At 30.7% G+C, this 17,534-nt stretch overlaps 1 long non-coding RNA gene across 1 annotated transcript; it reads right to left on the bottom strand.

The window, feature by feature from the left end:
- Positions 1-13,320: 13,320 nt before the first annotated feature.
- Positions 13,321-13,620, bottom strand: LOC140446810 (uncharacterized). The gene is made up of 3 exons (XR_011951501.1): positions 13,551-13,620; positions 13,413-13,497; positions 13,321-13,358 (listed from the first exon to the last, which is right to left on the bottom strand). It is a non-coding gene; the product is annotated as an uncharacterized lncRNA (long non-coding RNA).
- Between the last annotated feature and the right edge of the window lie 3,914 nt (positions 13,621-17,534).

The following is a 17,534-nucleotide window of genomic DNA, read 5'->3' as shown; positions in this document are numbered from 1 at the left end:
TTGATAGAGTTCAGCACACAAGATAAATTCGTAACAAAATTCATATACCAGTAAACGGTACTCGATACAGCAGCAAAGTAATTTTGGCAATAAATATGTAGGTTGTACTTTATCCCATTGGAATTATAGCACCCGCTATGGAAAATGGTGTCTTCTTTGACATACAGCAACCACAAATGTGAAATCAGGAAAGATTAATGTGAAGTTAGGAACATTATATACTTAATGAAAAATGTTATGGGAAATGAAATGGGAATAAAAAACATTAAGCTAGTTATTTATAGATTTTAAACAAACATATGATATAATTATAAGATTGTAACTAAAATGCTATGGAAGAACTAGGCATACCTAAGGAAATAACTGTCAACTTACTTTCAAATGTACAGTTACCTCAAACAGGAAGATGCCGTATCTCCAATCGTGTTTACGATCGTTTTGGAAAGCATCGCCCTGAAAGCTAATACAGAAAATCTCACAGTTTAATAATCAAGGTATTCAGATTATACGGACTTTCGAGGATGAGTTTAATATAGTAGCGAGTATAATTATTAGTAACAAAAAAACATTAATACATTCAATAGAAAAAGCGCAGAAAAGGGTCCTCCAAATCAACGATAATAAAAAAAATATATGGCTATCATAAGAAGAGCACTACGAAACAGAATAGGACATAATATTTTAATAGACCAGTACAACTTTAAAATGGTTCATCAGCCTAAATAGTTGGGATTTAAGAGCACTTTTAACAAAAACACTACAAAAGAGAATAACAGAATACAAGCTGGCAATGCTAAGTTTTAAGCAAAAAAATTAAATCCAATCTTTATTTTCCTGTTTGACCTTAGCATTAGTTCCCGGTCGTAAAACATTTCTGGGGCTTTTCTTGTGAGTTTTACTTACATTGTTTTTTTATATCCTGATTTTAGTAGTTTGTATTACACTTCTGGATTTAAATTTTCAAACCTTTCAAAATTATATGGGTCTATTGTTACGTTATATGCCCTATTCTACATCGTCTCTTTTGTCTTTTAATGAACATTTATCTGGTTTTCTCGTTACTGACTATTATACCGTTTTTTTTTGCTGGTATGTAATAGCATTACTCAATAGTATTCTAATATTTAATCGATGGATTAAATCCGGATAGCGGATAGATAATCTTTACTTTTTTGGAGAAATTATATTCTAACACACAAAAAACCTATTAAATTGCCAAAACCTTCCTTGGCTATTATATATAATCGTTTGGCTGGTCGTTGGATAATAGAAAGCATGAATGTAGCAGTTTTAATGGCTTGCTAAAATCGGGAAGCAGAGATATCAGTACCAAGTTAATAACTCTTGGAATTGTTGCTTGACCGGCAAAATATTAAATACCAGAAGGTATAACGATAGCAGTCTCACTGCGACCTCGATGGAGAAGGCAAAGCGAAACAACTTCATTATTATTAAACAACATTATATTTTCTAGTAAAATCATCACGATTTTACAGTAAGACAAATTTTCTAATGTTGGTAATCAAAAGATCATGTACGTACCACTGGATTCCCTATTTCGGTATCCAGCAAACTCCTTGTAATAACGATACAGGAAACAAATAAATAAACCAGAGATCTAATAAAATACAGATTCTCGATTCAAATAAATCAAAAATGAACGAACAGCTTACCAAAATAGAAATAACGTCCTTTTAACACGTAATCCATTAACGGTCAATTAACAAAGCAGCTCCTAGAATGATGCTTATGATATAGATTTCATAGGAAACTCTCTCCCGTTCCTAAACGACATCTTCAACAAAGTCCAGAGAGCATGAAAAAAGTTTTACTTAAAATCAACGAGGTGAAAACCAAATACAAGCAAATACACAGAAGAGACCAATTCAATGAATTTAGATAAAACATTAAAGTCAACAACTACGTTTTTTAAAGTATGGAAGACTTTAAATATATTGGATCAATAATCACAGTTAATAATAAAGCCACTGAAGAAATAAAGAACAACTTCAGACCTATTTTAATATAGTGATGCGAATTATGAAGAATGACTAAAACAAATAAGGTTTTATTACTATACTGCTACAAATCCGTATAGATTAGGAACAGATACTGAATGAAGAAAGCTCTTATAAGTCCAGGAGAATTAATTTTATTGACTAAGTTAGATCGGACACAAAATCGGATATCTCAAAAAATTAATATTTCATTTGATTGCAGATTCATAGAAGACCGATCAACGTGGAGAAAAGTTGTAGTTAGCGAAGACTTACCCAGTGTTGTAGCGCTATGTAATGATGACGATAAAAAGAAAGGGCAAATAAAAAAGCAACAAAAATGAACCAATGGTGCAGAGCTGCTTAAAAATCTTGATTGGAAATAATTAATAATGTATATGTATAGGTCATTTCCAGAGCCAATGTGCTAATTGTGCGTAAAATAAAACTTTTTAGACTAAATCTGCTACAGGATTGTGTGACCCAAATACATCCATAGCTAAAAACTATCGATGTTTGTATGAAAGATGAAAATTTCATTTTTAAATGCTAATTACAATAAAATGGTAAATTTATCGCTACGGGACATACCGATGTCGCGGTGTCTACCCGCGAATTTTATTAATCTCTTTTAAAAGAATATTGGCACGTACACATAATCACATAATTGTAGACGGTATCTTGTACATAAATACTAAGAAGGTTGTCGTTGTTATCTAAGACTAAGTTTGACAATTTACAGGAGAACCATGTTGGAGTACTATTACTCAGGACTCCCACATGAAGAACATTTAGCTGATAGTTGTGCTCCTAAAGCGCATAAGAGTGTTATAGCTCACAAAATGGGTTCAATTACATTGCAATTTTGTAAAGTTTTTGTGATAAAATGAAGTGATTGATTGTTGTTTTGAAAAAGCAAGTTGTTTTTTTATTTTTGTATTCCTATCAATATATAAATGTACCTGATATTGTAAAACCAACAACATTTTTCATAATCTAGTCTGAAATGGGCTTTCTCTTACTGATAACTATCAAAAGTTTTATTAACTTCTCGTTAATATAATTATGTAGGTAATTAGATTTTTATCTTGTTCTTACTATAGTGCTAAAACACAAATGTAGTCATAGTCTACTGTATTTTTTTCGTAGGTTTCATAGTTTTTAACTGTGTGATAGCCTATGTGTCTATAATAACTTACGCATAGAAAATAATAGAATTTTGTACCTCATAATTTATGTTTATTATCCTTTGTTTTTTTTGGAACATCTAAAAGTATAGCAATACATTTTAATTATTAAACAAAAAAAAAATAAAAACACTTTTTGTGGTGTGCCACTTAACCTTACACAAAATCGTACACAAATAGTCAAATGGTAGTAAAAGTTTCCGATATAGGCAGACGGCAGAGGCATCGCCGCGCACGATGTCCATACTATGACATGTTTTTCATACGGTTTTCGGATCGATTTTTTCAAAACATCAAATATAATCTATTTTTGCCTTTCTTTATTTAGGCTAACCGCTACTGTTTTTTTCTTCAGCGTTTCTTCTTAATCTAGATTAATGTTATATTTACAATTCTTTCTGAAACGAGCTATAATTTTTCTCAAATATCCATATTGTTTGGTTAAGGCGCCTTACGGTTTAGCATGCTGTGTCAGATGCTCTTTAAAGTCTCTTTCAATATTAATATCGTTTGAGAAATTTTTCCCAGATACTTATATTTCGTTAGCTAATCTACCATTTGAAGTTCAATTTTCTTTTAATATTAGTTTAAATGGTCCAGTAGTGTATTCGAACAGTTCAGTTATAAGCAAAATTAGGTGTTGTTGTACACCTAATTCTTTTAGTATCAGTCATAAGTGTATCCATTTGGCTCTGTCGAACGCTTTACGATAATCTATAAAACAAATCTATAGTGGGATATTAAATTCCCTAGACTTTTATACTTTTTTTGGACTTTTATAATATCTTTAAAATTAAATGTTTAGTGAAAATCTCTACGCGACTTTAATGCATTAAATATTTTAATTAAAAATCGACATACCTATTGAAATTAGACAGTAAAAAATTATGTCATTAAAGATTGATTTATAAATTATTGTAGTTTAAATTCAACTACGATATGAAACAAATATTGTATGTCATAATCTACAGTAATCGAAAAATTACAAAGACCTTCCTGTTGTACAGTTTTCTTGAATTAATAGGGTAACAAACATTATAATCCTACCGAAGGGGCTTCTACTTTCATAAACTGTTACACGATTACTCTATCCGATGTACGTACATTTATGGACTAAATGTTTCAGTGCCAATGCATTTTAACAAAAAATACTAATTAATAAAAATGGAAACTTAACTTTTCCAAGTTTATAATAGACACTTTATTTTTGAAAATATATAAAGCAAGTAATATAAATTACCGTCTTGTTTATTAAAACTAAAAAGTAAACTAAAGTTATGTGTCGGTTAACAATTTATATTTAACTTCATTAGCCAAATAATCCTGAAATTCCTCCATGACTAAATTGATGGATATTTAAATAAATTTCAAGTTCCAAAGTGTACCTGCTGTAAAATTTGAAAATCTACTACTAATACAATTATTGGCAACATCGCAGGAGTTTAGAAATGTACACAGAATGGTAAATACGGATCCCATAAATGGTTTATCCTTTTGTGGAGTCCACTTAATCCTACATGTTGGTCGGAGTCTACATAAAGCGCTACTCAGATAATAGTATACACGGTGTATATTTTACTGGAGTTAGTATAATACCGTTTTAGAACGGAGCTTACATTAACCGCTAGATGTATATATATATATATATATATATATATATATATATATATATATATATATATATATATATATATATATATATATATATATCTATATATCAGGGTGGTCCTTAAGTAATTGTACAAAAAGAAACAGTAGATTCTACATTTTAAAATATTACGATTTAAGCCAAATTGCTTTAATAAAATAAGACAGATACAGGGTGTTAAAGTGCAAAGTTAAAATTTTATTTTTCGCTATAACTTTCATGTTTGTAAACATTTATGTATAAAAATTTACAACTGGGTACTTTTAAATATGAGAAATTATAATTTGATGCATACTTTGATATATCTGATAGAGGGCGCCACTTATGCCACATATGTGGTATAAATTTGCACTTAATTTTTTTTCTCTTTAAGTTACCTTTATTTGGGATAAAAAATATTAAAGATTCATTATTTTAACAAAAAAAAAAGGTACACTAGCTAATAACTTCAAAACTCAACAGTTTTCGAGATAATCGCATTCTAAAAATCAGCTGCATAGTTCTGATCTAAGGCAATTACTCCAGGTAACGAAGAAATAATAGACAAAAACGTTAATATGTACTTCTGAATTTTGGTATAAAATACCTTTAACCAAAGCTAATAGTGAACGAAATATTAAATAAAATAAATATATCAGCAGAATAATAGGATTTGAAAAAATAACAGAATAATAGGATTTTACATCAAACATTTTACGTTTTATGTTAAATTAAAGTCATAATCAAAACATTTTGTTTACAAACCAAATTAAGAAATAGTTAAACTAAATAACATACCTTTTTGTCAAAGTAAGTGTTCGATATGTCCACCATTTTCTTTAATTCGTTTGTCAATATATTCCATAAAAGATCGTCTCATATTAAATAGCATCATTGGTTCTAAAGAAACTGCTGCAGTATTTATTTCTTCCCATAGTTGGTTGCGAATGTTTATGGGATTATTATAGACACGTTATTTTAATGCGCCCTATACACCAAAATCAAGCGGATTAAATACGGGGCTACGTGGTGGCTATAATGTATAATGGATGAATATATCGATGGCATTACTTATTTATATGATTACGTTACAGCTTATGAGTAACTATAATTACATCTCGAACAAATGGACTATTATGATTTACTAACGAACTAATATTATGCTGAACTAAATTGCCTGTGTGTTTACTATATTTATAATAATATCAGTTATTAGGATAACGATGATGTTTTTGTAAAAATGCTGAGAGTCTTTCAGGTTAGATTTGTAGCAAAAGTATTATGAAATGGGACACATATGTGTTATTAAATGCCTATGCTCTAGTTTCTACTTGTTCTAATAAAAATGACTAAACAATTTACGTAATGAACAATAAGTACTCTTTTCGGATTTTTTATGAATTAAATCTTGCATAAACTACATATTTTGGGTTTTTAGCATTTTACAATAGAGAAAAAGTAATACAACCCCATTATAGAAACTTAAGAAGCTTATAAATTATCGCTTTTGCAGACGATATTGCATTGATTGCGAGATCAAAATCAGAACTTATAAGATAATTAAAAAAATGAAAACAATATTGCAAAAGTTTGGTCTATGTATAAATGAAAATAACACAAAATTCTTTGAAATTGGAGAAAAGAAAATAAAGCCCAAAGAAAGTCTTAAGAATAAGTGAGCGGAAGTAGTGAATTTTGTTTTGAAAAAGGGGATCAATTTAAATACCTTGGAGTGACTAAAACAATAATCATTAGAGCCGAAGAATATGCTGAAACAGAAAAAAGAATTACTAAAGAAAGTAAAGCTGTACAAGCACTAAAAAATAATCAAATTAAAGTAAATCCAGAAATACGAAAATCAGGATTTACAAATCAATTGTGCAACCTTCGGTTATGTATGGCAGCGACAATTGGGTATTCAGTAAGAAAAATATATAGAAATTGAAACGATGGGAAAGAAATATATTACGTAAGATATATGGAGGAACCAAGGACAATGGTAGGGTATGGAGAAAAAGAACAAATAAGGAAGTAATGGAAGTCTATAACCAACTAAGCATAATATAAAAAGTAAAAGCACAAAGAGCACGTTGAATGGAACATGTTAACAGATGTAAAAAAATCAAAAATACCGGATTGAGGGAAAAAGACTAAAAAACACAAATAAGTAGAAAAAAACGGTGAGCTGTTATTGTTGTTGAACAAATGAACAACACGGAGTTTATAAAATTCCTTGTGCAGACTGCCCCCGATGCTATACAGGCCAAACAAATCGTATAATTTAAAATTGGATTTATGAACATTACATTTCTGTTCGCAATTCCGACTCAATTTTAGCTTTAGGTCAACACCATCTTCATATAGGTCACAAAATTGATTTTGAAAACTTCCGAACCATATCCCCGATCCGCTTTTATAAACCAAGAATTATCCGAGAAACCATAGAAATTGAAAATAGGTCAAATTGTCTCAATAAAAGAGATGACGGCATACGGTTATCTTCGACTTGGAGACCTCTCATAAAAAAATTACCGTCCACTCCACCCGTCAATCAAAATCCTACTGTCAGAAATGTTCGCGCCAACTCCCACGCCAATCCCCACGCTAACCTCCACGCCAACCTCCGCGCCAACCTCCACCCAAACCATGTCACCAACGAAGGTATAAATGACCCGTCCTCTATTCCCAGTACCAGTAACGCATTGATTAGTGATTACTGTAGTAGTGTCTTTTAGAGATCATCGAATAGGATGTCGAAATCGATAATCTACGCCGTTCAACCCGGAGGACTGTTAAGTTTAATATTAAGTCCTGTAATACTATTAATCTTAGCTTTAGGTTTTGTTCTAACCGTGGAACTGAACTAAACTAATATTAGCGCGGCTTATAATATGTAAGTCGATATGTACTAGAATAATCTGGAATAGTTCACCACTACTCTCACTTGTATAAAGGCCTCGATCTGTCAGCCGGTCGATCTTAAAAATTCTTGAACTCACATCATCGTTTCCAGAGATGCAACCGTTGTATGGAGTACGCTGAAATTAGCTTGTTCGTTACCCAGCACTTCTCTTAAATCTGAGCTTTTCGATCAGTAACTCTATATGTAGTTTCAGGATGCCGGAATCTATAGGACACTCCAGCTCTGCCTGAATCGCTCAGAAAAAAATAACAGTCTACTGTCCTTGAACTCTTCGGGTTAAAGCAACACACAGTAATTCGTACGCCGCTTTCTCGGAAGATCACTTTAAGTATGCTTCTTACAATCTTCAATACATATATATTGTTTGCCATCTTCTGTCCACTTTGTTAATGGCTTAAAGATGTTGGCAAATCATTTGACAAAATGTCGGTAATATGTACATTGACCAAGAAAATTTCTAATTTTTAATTTATCGCTTGGTACTGGCAATCATTAATTGGTGCAACTTCTTCGTAATCAGCTGTTACACCATTACTGGCTACAATATGTCCCAAGTATTTCACTTTTGATCAAAACCTGTGACAATTCTTCGGACCCTACTTTAAATTCGCTGCCCGCAATCGTTAAAAGACATATCAGATTTTTAGCATGTTTATCGAAGGATCTTCCAACCAAAATTACATTATCTAAGTAAACCAGGCATATTTTCCATGTTAGACCTCTTAAAACTGCCTCCATTAATCTTTCACATATGACAGGGGCATTACATAAACCAGAAGGCATAACTGTGAACTGCTAAATCCCTGTATAACTGTAAATTGCTCCAATTTTTAGATCGAGTGTGGAAAACCAACGAGAACCGAGAGAGTGTCCAATGTATCGTCTATTCTGGGCAAAGGATAACTACCTTTCTTAGGTACCGCATTGAGCTGACGGTAGTCGATACAAAAACGCGTTGAAACATCTCTCTTCTTTACTAGCGCTACTGGTGATGTCCATGGACTGTTTGATGGTTCAATTGCCCCTTTTTTGTTCATATATTTAATGATCTCTTCGTCTTCGTCTCTTTTGGCAAATGGAAGCAAATCTAGTTTGTTGTCTGATTAGCTGAGAGTATCCAGTAATAATTTTATGCGTTATTACGCTTGTATATCTATATATAGACCATGTGATAAATCAGTCTAAAACAAAAAAAAAAATATATGTAAATTAACTGTATTTTTATGAATTATTTTTTATTGAAAAATTTATCGCATCCCTCATGAGGTTATATGAATTTTGAAATTTTAAATAAGACATTGTAATTCTAGTAGTGTACTTTCGAGAAAAATTCGAGATTTAATTAAAATAATAAAACAAAATTAAATAAAAGTTAATAGCAATAAAGAGCATTTGTTTGTTACTTAATACATTTATTTATCCTAAAATATTTATCCACAAATAAAAGTTAAATCTTTACTAATTACTAACAGCTTTCAGTTACTCACACAATAGTGTAACATAATATTCTCTTTGTCTGCCACTATATAAAAGAAAGACAAATTTTCTCTGCCGAAAATCTTATCTGGGACAGACAGTCGCACGGTCTTCCAAGATGATCTGGTAGGATTTTTACTTGTTTTTTGGGAATGAGATGTCGTCTGTACAGTAGATACTAATGCCTTTTTTCCCTTCGTTTTTTGATGCCTGACAAAAGGACTGGATAAATAATTGAAAGAATCCCAAAGTGTGACAAAAGAGCCACAAAGAACACGTTTCATGGTTTGTATAGATAAAAAAGATGTATTTCTACACAGTTGTAATGAAAACGCTACGAAAGAAAGACAAAATAATAGACTTTGAAAATCATATGAAGTTTTATATTCGTGAAAGAAAATGTGGCTTAATGCAATGCAGAGGATATCAGCGTTTGTCAAACTTTGAGTGGTGTAAACAATATGTTTAAAACTGTTTAAACGAAACGGTCATTGGACTGCCAACATATTGATTGATATATGACATTTATTGCTTGCTACTAATATAGTTATAAAAAATATTTTTGAGAAATTAATTAAACTCTAATTCATCAAAGCAATTTTTAACAAATATTATTTTTATATAGATGTAAAAACAAATAGATATTTACAAAATGATGTGAATTCCAAATAGAAAAAAATTGCAGAAAATGTTGCAAACATTATTCATAATTCATAACAGTTATTAAGTTATTCTATTTATATTTGCATAAACAAAGATTTTAACAATTTTTGTAGTATGTAAAGTTTGAATATTATATAATTAGTATTAAAGGTTTTCTAGGATCTTAATAGTTTTGTGTTTTGGGTCAGCTTTATTATGCTAAATTCAGTACTAAATTTAGTACTAAAAATTAGAGCATGTTCTATTTTCTTGTACTAAAAATGGCAAAATAATATTAACTAAAAGTGAGGTTATGTTACGTTTGTATATTATTATTCTGTTTTTGAATATGTGGAGTCACAATCAAATAGAAAGGTTAATCGAGCTATATAAAGCAAATCCTTGTGTATATGTGCCAAAACATCCATTGTACAAAGAGAGGAATGCGAAAGTAAAAGCTTTAGAAGAAATGAAGGCGGAAATTTACAAACTTGGTGTAGATGTAGCTGTAGCAGAGATAAAAGCCAAGTTTAACAATTTACGAACAAATTTCTTACAACATAGAAGATTTTATCATCTGTAAAAAGCGGAGCTGGTAGCGATGATGTAAGTAATATTTCTATTACATTGCGGCTTTTTATGAAATGAAAAAAAGTAGCAGTATAAGTAATGTTTTTTTTTAACCTAATAGTTGCTCTATAATTATTTTATTTTATTAGATTGACAAACCTTCACTATGGTATTATTAAAAAATATTATTCGTATCGGATCATTAAATACTTAGGTGCTCACAGGACAGCCTTTCGTCTTTAACAATTCTACCACCCAATAAAAATGTTACCATGGATTATGTCCAAGAAAATGAAATAGATTTTGTTAGTAGTCAGAATCAAAAAGAGGAGATCTAAAACAAAAATTTTCAAAATTATTATTATTGTATTCTTAGTATAAACTTTCATTTACCAATGTTGTTTGAAATTTTTTAAGTGGAAAATAATTATGAGGAATTTTAGTTTGAGGATATAATAGTGTTAAAAAATTTATTGGGAATTAAAATCATATAAGCTGAAAAGTGTTTTTTTTTTATTAACGTTTTAACTTCTAACTAAAAAAGCTTGTCAAAATATGAATACAAATAGGAAATAAATTTTAATTTATTTATTATTATATTAATCATTTATTTTTTTATTGATTGATTGATTTTACAGGTTCCTTCAGCATCACCGAATATGCCTACCCCTACATTAAGAGACAACCCCTCTGGAGGAGATAATGGGGGCTATGATGTATCATTTACGTAAATAATTACATACTAGTGTAAAATTCAGAAAACGTACATCAGATTACAGTTCTCAAAACATAATGTGTAAAAACGGTATGATGTATCATGCCCTGCGTTGCTATGCGTAAAATGACCAAGCCACAGCAGAAAATTACATAAAACGTTATTTTCGGTTCTGTCATATCCTGAAGATCTGTCAGATAATTCAAATTAACCTAACTTTTGGCTTCTTGTTTGTTTTTGAAAAAATGGATTTTGTAAATTTGTTATTACTCAATGAATTGAATGATGTGGCAGAAAGAAATTATGTAAATGTAGAGCAACTTCAGTTACGGGACACCAGTAACCCATTTGAAATAGATAACCAGCTCTAACTAAATTGCAATAGAATTAAAGGTTCTCTCCCTACCCTACTTAATTTTGTAGGAAATGAAAGTTACCAAAAATGTACTGGCAACAACCTGTTATTTTCAATGGAACAAAGTACATTTAGTAAAGTATTAACAGAAATAGCTGCAGGGATAGTGGAACACTTTGTGCCAAAATGGTGAAAAAGATTAAGTACAGCCTGTAGTTCTCATAGAAATGATTCCAAAGGAGGCAAATCAAAACAATGGTTGGGTGTTGGAAGCACAGAGAATAAGAAGTGTTATTGCTGCAAACTTTGTGTAGTGAAACAAAAACTTATTAATATTTTCATAATTTATTTATTTCACAATGATAAATAGTGATATAGTTTTATAATCAAATATAGTTAAGTAATATAATTTTACAATTTAGTGATATTTCATCATTTTATAATATATATGATAGAGTTTTATAATCTAGTATAGTTTAGTGCTCAAAACAAACAATCTAAAACATATTACTAAGTGGCTCAAATTTTTTTTAAACTGTTTAGATAATACGAAGACATTATATTGCTGCACACTGTATTATAACATATTAAATTAAAAATGTTTATATATTGTTAAAAACAAAAACGTAAATCATGTATGTTACAATTAATTACAAAAATGACAACACTAACAAAATAAAAATATATTACAACCTGGCTCAAAAGTTTTGAAAACCCTTAGAGAATATAAAGAAGTGTTATCGCTGCAAATGTTATGTTATAAAATATTTAAATAAAAATGTTTATCCTCAGTTTATTTTATAATTATATGATTTATATTTATACAAACTTTGTGTTATAAAATTGTTAAATAAAAATGTTTAAAAACATAAAACCTGTATGTTACAATTAATTGCAAAAGTTCAAAGCAAACAAATTTAAAATATATTACAAAGTAGTCCAAAAATTTGTTAAAACCCTTGGAAAATCAAAACATACAAGTTAAAAATACAATTTCAAAAATTAACACAAACCTAAAATATACCACAAAGTAAACCTACAAATACACCTAAAATATACTACTACAAAGAACAAGGTTTGTAGCACAGGCATTACAACTTCGGGTTGTATAGAACCTTTGTGGAACCTGACATAAAATTCATTAGGGTAGCATACCTTACTTGGATAGAGCATTTCATCAGGCAAGAGGTAGTTGCAACAGTCGGAAAGGTTTTTACCAGAAGAGGGGTGATGGGACAATAAACCAGAAGAAGACCAAGACTTAGGTATCAAGACAATTTAGAGGATGATTTAAAATCTATTGAGGTTAGAATGTAGAGAAGAGTTGGTAGACACAAGGGTGAATGGAGGATTGTCCTAAAAAATTATTTGCACAAGCTCAGGGTTTTACATTACAGCCCTGTTAAAGCTGGAAACATATATTCCTGTGTTGCATTGATGTTGACTAATGATAATGGTAAAACAAACTAAAATATATTACAAAATGGTCCAAATGTGCTCATAACCCTTAGAGAATATGAAGAAGTATTATTGCTGCAAACTTCGGTGTTGTAAAATAAAAAAAATAAAAACAAATTGTTAAATAAAAGTGTTTATATGTAATTAGTATATTTCATAATGATATGTAGGTATTTATGTTACAATTAGTTACAAAATCAAAAAGAATAACACAAAGATCAAGACAAAACAAAAAATCTGAAACATATTACAAAGTGGCTACAAAATTTTGAGTTATAAAATTGTTAAAAAAATGTTTATATTCAGTTTATTCCATAATTGAGATATAATTTTATAACGGATATGTTTATAGAATTTTAAATAAAATTATTGCCTTTTTGATTTTCACAGGTTGACTTCCTTTTCCTTCTGAAAAATGTTATACACCATAATAAACATAATACATCAATCATTAATCTTTACCTTTAAAATCCAATGTATTTATAATCTGGGGCTCCCCAAGATGAATCTTTGAAATGAGTTGCAAAATCTTCCACTCATTGAACACCTAAAAATTTAGCATTTATTAAATTTGATAGTAACAGAAATTAATTTTCTTACATGTCTTCATTGTTCTCCTGTTTTTTTTAGGGCCACCATCTACTGTATTTACCATGATAGCAAATTCCTCTCACAATTGGGCTATACTTTCTTGGCCTTCCTTGACTATTTTGCCAGTAAGCACTATTTATTTTTATGAAGTCTAACATCACTTCCAATTGTTTCCTGGTTGTTTTCTTTTTAATTGAAGCCATTAGTTTATTTTATTATAATTATAAAAAAATAGTAAATTGTTTCCACAAATTACATACAATAACATAACCTAACTAAGAGCGAAAACGGCACCTAATTTTAGACAGCTTAAAAATTACATTTACATATAGATAAATTACATATCAAGGTAGGCAACCCGTTATACGTAGTTCTTACATCATACCGATTTGAAAATTTTTACATAAATGTGTTAAAATCGGAGTTTACAGCATGTAATTATTTCACATAAATGCTACATCATAGCCCTCATTATGAGAAAGTGGCTGAAAGAAAGGAAGAATCCTGACGATGAGAGATTTTTTTTAATAAAGCGGCTGATGTTTTTCCCCGTTAACAATGCTCTGGCAAACGAAGAGCAGCAAAAACCTGTGAAGACTATTCCTACAAAGTCATATTTAAAAATATTTGCAGAATGTGGAGAGTCAGTTACAGCTTTTGGTGTCTGATGAAGAGACATTATTAGAAACACAAGAAAAAATAACATACATTATTTGGGATGCCAGAAACATAAGTTTTAAACATAAAAATCCAGAAATATGTATGTTGTCTTTTATTTAAATTTTGAATTACTTATTTATTAATAATAATATACATCTTTTACATGTTACATCTCTGTAGGGCAGTATTTTGCCAATTAACTGAACCACTATTACTGTTGAAATACTCCTTAATTTCATTTCTTACATTTAGCTTTAGCTTTAGCTGTCGGACGATTTCCTGCTTGATTACTTAATCTATTTGAAAACGTAACCTGTGATTCATCTTGTTCTACATAAATATGCTTTAAAATTCCCTGAAACTAATAAATTATGCAACGCTAAGTAAGCCAAAATTATTTTTACTACGTTATTTGCATTTAAATTTATTGGATTAAGCAATACTCTAAACCTGTTAGCTAAGATTCCAAATGAGCTTTCAATCATTCGACGTGCTCTAAAGAGTCGATAATTGAATATTTTTTCAGATTCTAACAATATCCTATTAGGAAAAGGTTCCATAATTTGACTGGTTAACGTGAACGCAATATCTGCAATTATTACAAATGGAATTTTCTATGTATGACTGAGTAAAGCCCGATTTAGGGGTAAATTTAAAGAGTTATTTTCTAGGGCTCCACACAGATTACTTTCTCGGATAACACCACCACCACTTATGCGGCCATTTATTCCTACATTATAGTAAGTGAATTTATAAGCCGAATCACACATGGCTAATAAAACTATTGAGTAATTCCATTTATAATTGTAATAATATGAACCAGCAGGTAAAGATTATATGTTTTCCATCCAAATCACTAATACAGTTGGGAAACTACCACATTTCTTAAAATCCTTTCTTCTTCTTCTTCTCGTGCCACTCCTAGCGGAGATTGGAGATTGGCCACTGCGACTTTGTTAGCAGCGCGCCTAAAAAGTTCAATCGAACTACACCCAAACCATTCACGTAGATTACGAAGCCACGATATTTTTCTTCTTCCCACACTTTTTTTGCCCTTAATTTTGCCCTGCATGATATTTCTTAAAAGTTCGTACTTTTCACCTCTCACAATGTGCCCCAAGTATTCCATCTTTCTAGTTTTTATCTCATTTAGAATTTCACATCTTTTGTCTGAAGTTTGGAGTACTTGCGTGTTAGTGACGCGGTCCATCCATGATATTCTGAGAATGCGCCTATAGCACCACATCTCGAAAGCTTCGATGTTTTTTGTGGTCAACTGTTTTAGTGTCCAAGCCTCTACTCCATACAACAGGGTAGAAAATACATAACACCGCAGCATTCGTATTCGTAACTTTATATTGATATCACGATTGCAAAAGAGTTTGCGCATTCTATTAAAGACTGATCTAGCGATTTCTATTCTACATCTAATCTCTTTTGTTTGATCAGTATCGTCTGTGATCCAAGCACCTAGATATTTATAACAGGACACACGCTCAATCGTTGTATTGTCTATTACAAGATTAGCTCTGATGTTCTTTGATTTCGTGATTACCATAAATTTAGTTTTTTTCAAATTAATTTTCAAGCCGTAACTGTTACAGTATATATTGAGACTTTGAACGAGATGTTGTAGTTCTACTAGCGTTCCCGTTAGGAGAACCGTATCGTCAACATACCTTATATTGTTGATCGTCTCACCATTTATTATCAGACCAAGATCTTCTTTCTCGAGTGCTTGTTCACAGATAGCTTCACTATACAGATTAAATAAAAGTGGCGACAAGATGCATCCCTGCCGGACTCCTCGACGGATTTGAATTTCTTCTGTTAGCCTACCCTCAACCTTCACATTTGCTGTTTGATTCCAATATAGGTTGCATATAATTCGAATATCTCGGCTGTCTATATTTTTCTTTATTAGAATTTGTCTTAGTGGTTCATGTTGTACTTTGTCAAAGGCCTTTTCGAAATCAATAAAGCAGGTGTAAATTTCTTGTTTCATGTCTAAGCATATCTGTGAGAGAACGTTCATTGCAAACAGAGCCTCCCTTGTACCCAGCCCTTTTCTGAATCCCATCTGAGTGTTACTGATGTCTTAAAATGACTGTTACTGATGTTCCTGATGTCTTGAATGTTACTGATGTCTTGAAAGTCCTTTAGCAACATTTAACCATGTTGGGGTCTAAAAATAACGTTAGCTACTTTTCATAATTTTATCTAGTGTATATTTACCTTCAAATACATTTCTTTTAGACTGGTATATATAGTTTCACAAATTTTAGGTACAAACCTACAAATGCAACTTTCATGTATACGAGTTGAATACATTAATGATCTAAACGTTTGCCCTGTTGCTAAAAATTTTAATGTAGTTTCCAACCTAAACAAAAAAACAAGGCATCAAATTTATACATCTACCCAAATATAATATACTTATATACAAACCTGCATCTTGCTAAAATATTTTCTCTAAATTGCGTATCCTGTTTTTTTTTATCTTATTCTCAACTAGTCCTTACAATTTTGTAAAGTAAAGCTAGGATAGTCTGCGCAGATTTCAAAAAAATAGCACAAATTTTAAGTTTTCCAAAGTTTAATGTAAAAATGTGATACGTGGGGTTATTTGGGATGTTAGCTATACTAATTAAAATACCTCAAATGCAAAAATCTTATATTAAAGAAAAACATGAGATCTAAAAAAAAGTGTTTTTGCGCAATCTCTCCTAACCGGATAGGTGATATTACGCGCAAGGGTAGGAGAGCTTGCACTTATTCAAAAAAAAAAGTTATTTATTTCATTTGACAGGACATGGACATTTCATTTGAATTTTTAGTTCGCATTTCTTGACGACCACAATTTATACATTTTTGTGGATATAATGTGCATGATTCATGCAGCCATTTTTGGCAGATGATGCATTTTATCCAATCTTATTTGGATGTGTTTTTAGAATAAATTTCAAAACACTCTAGGCATGATTCATTGTCGTTTTCGGACACGTTATCAGAAAGAAATTCCATTTCAACTCCGTTGTCTTCTTCCGAGGTTGGAGGAGATTCAATCTTTTTTCTTTTTCCTTTCAGTTTATTATATTTGCGAGTTATCTCTTTATTTTTATTCTCAGTGATTTTTTTCTTTAGATCAGATATTCATTGCACTTATTTTTGTTTTGACTCGTGATGCTCTTAAGCTGCATGGAATTGGTGATATTTTAGTCAAAAGTTTGTTTGGTGTTATGTCTTCAGTTTTTGGAGTTGTAAGCTTGGAAGTTGAAGGTTGATAGAAAATTGATTCCGGAGAAGAATGGGCCACTTGAGAAGCAGTTTTAG

Source organism: Diabrotica undecimpunctata, chromosome 7 (assembly GCF_040954645.1).
Source record: "Diabrotica undecimpunctata isolate CICGRU chromosome 7, icDiaUnde3, whole genome shotgun sequence".
Taxonomy (NCBI): Eukaryota; Metazoa; Arthropoda; class Insecta; order Coleoptera; family Chrysomelidae; genus Diabrotica; species Diabrotica undecimpunctata.
Note: the sequence above shows the minus strand (reverse complement) of the source record. Positions and strands in the feature narration are given on the sequence as shown.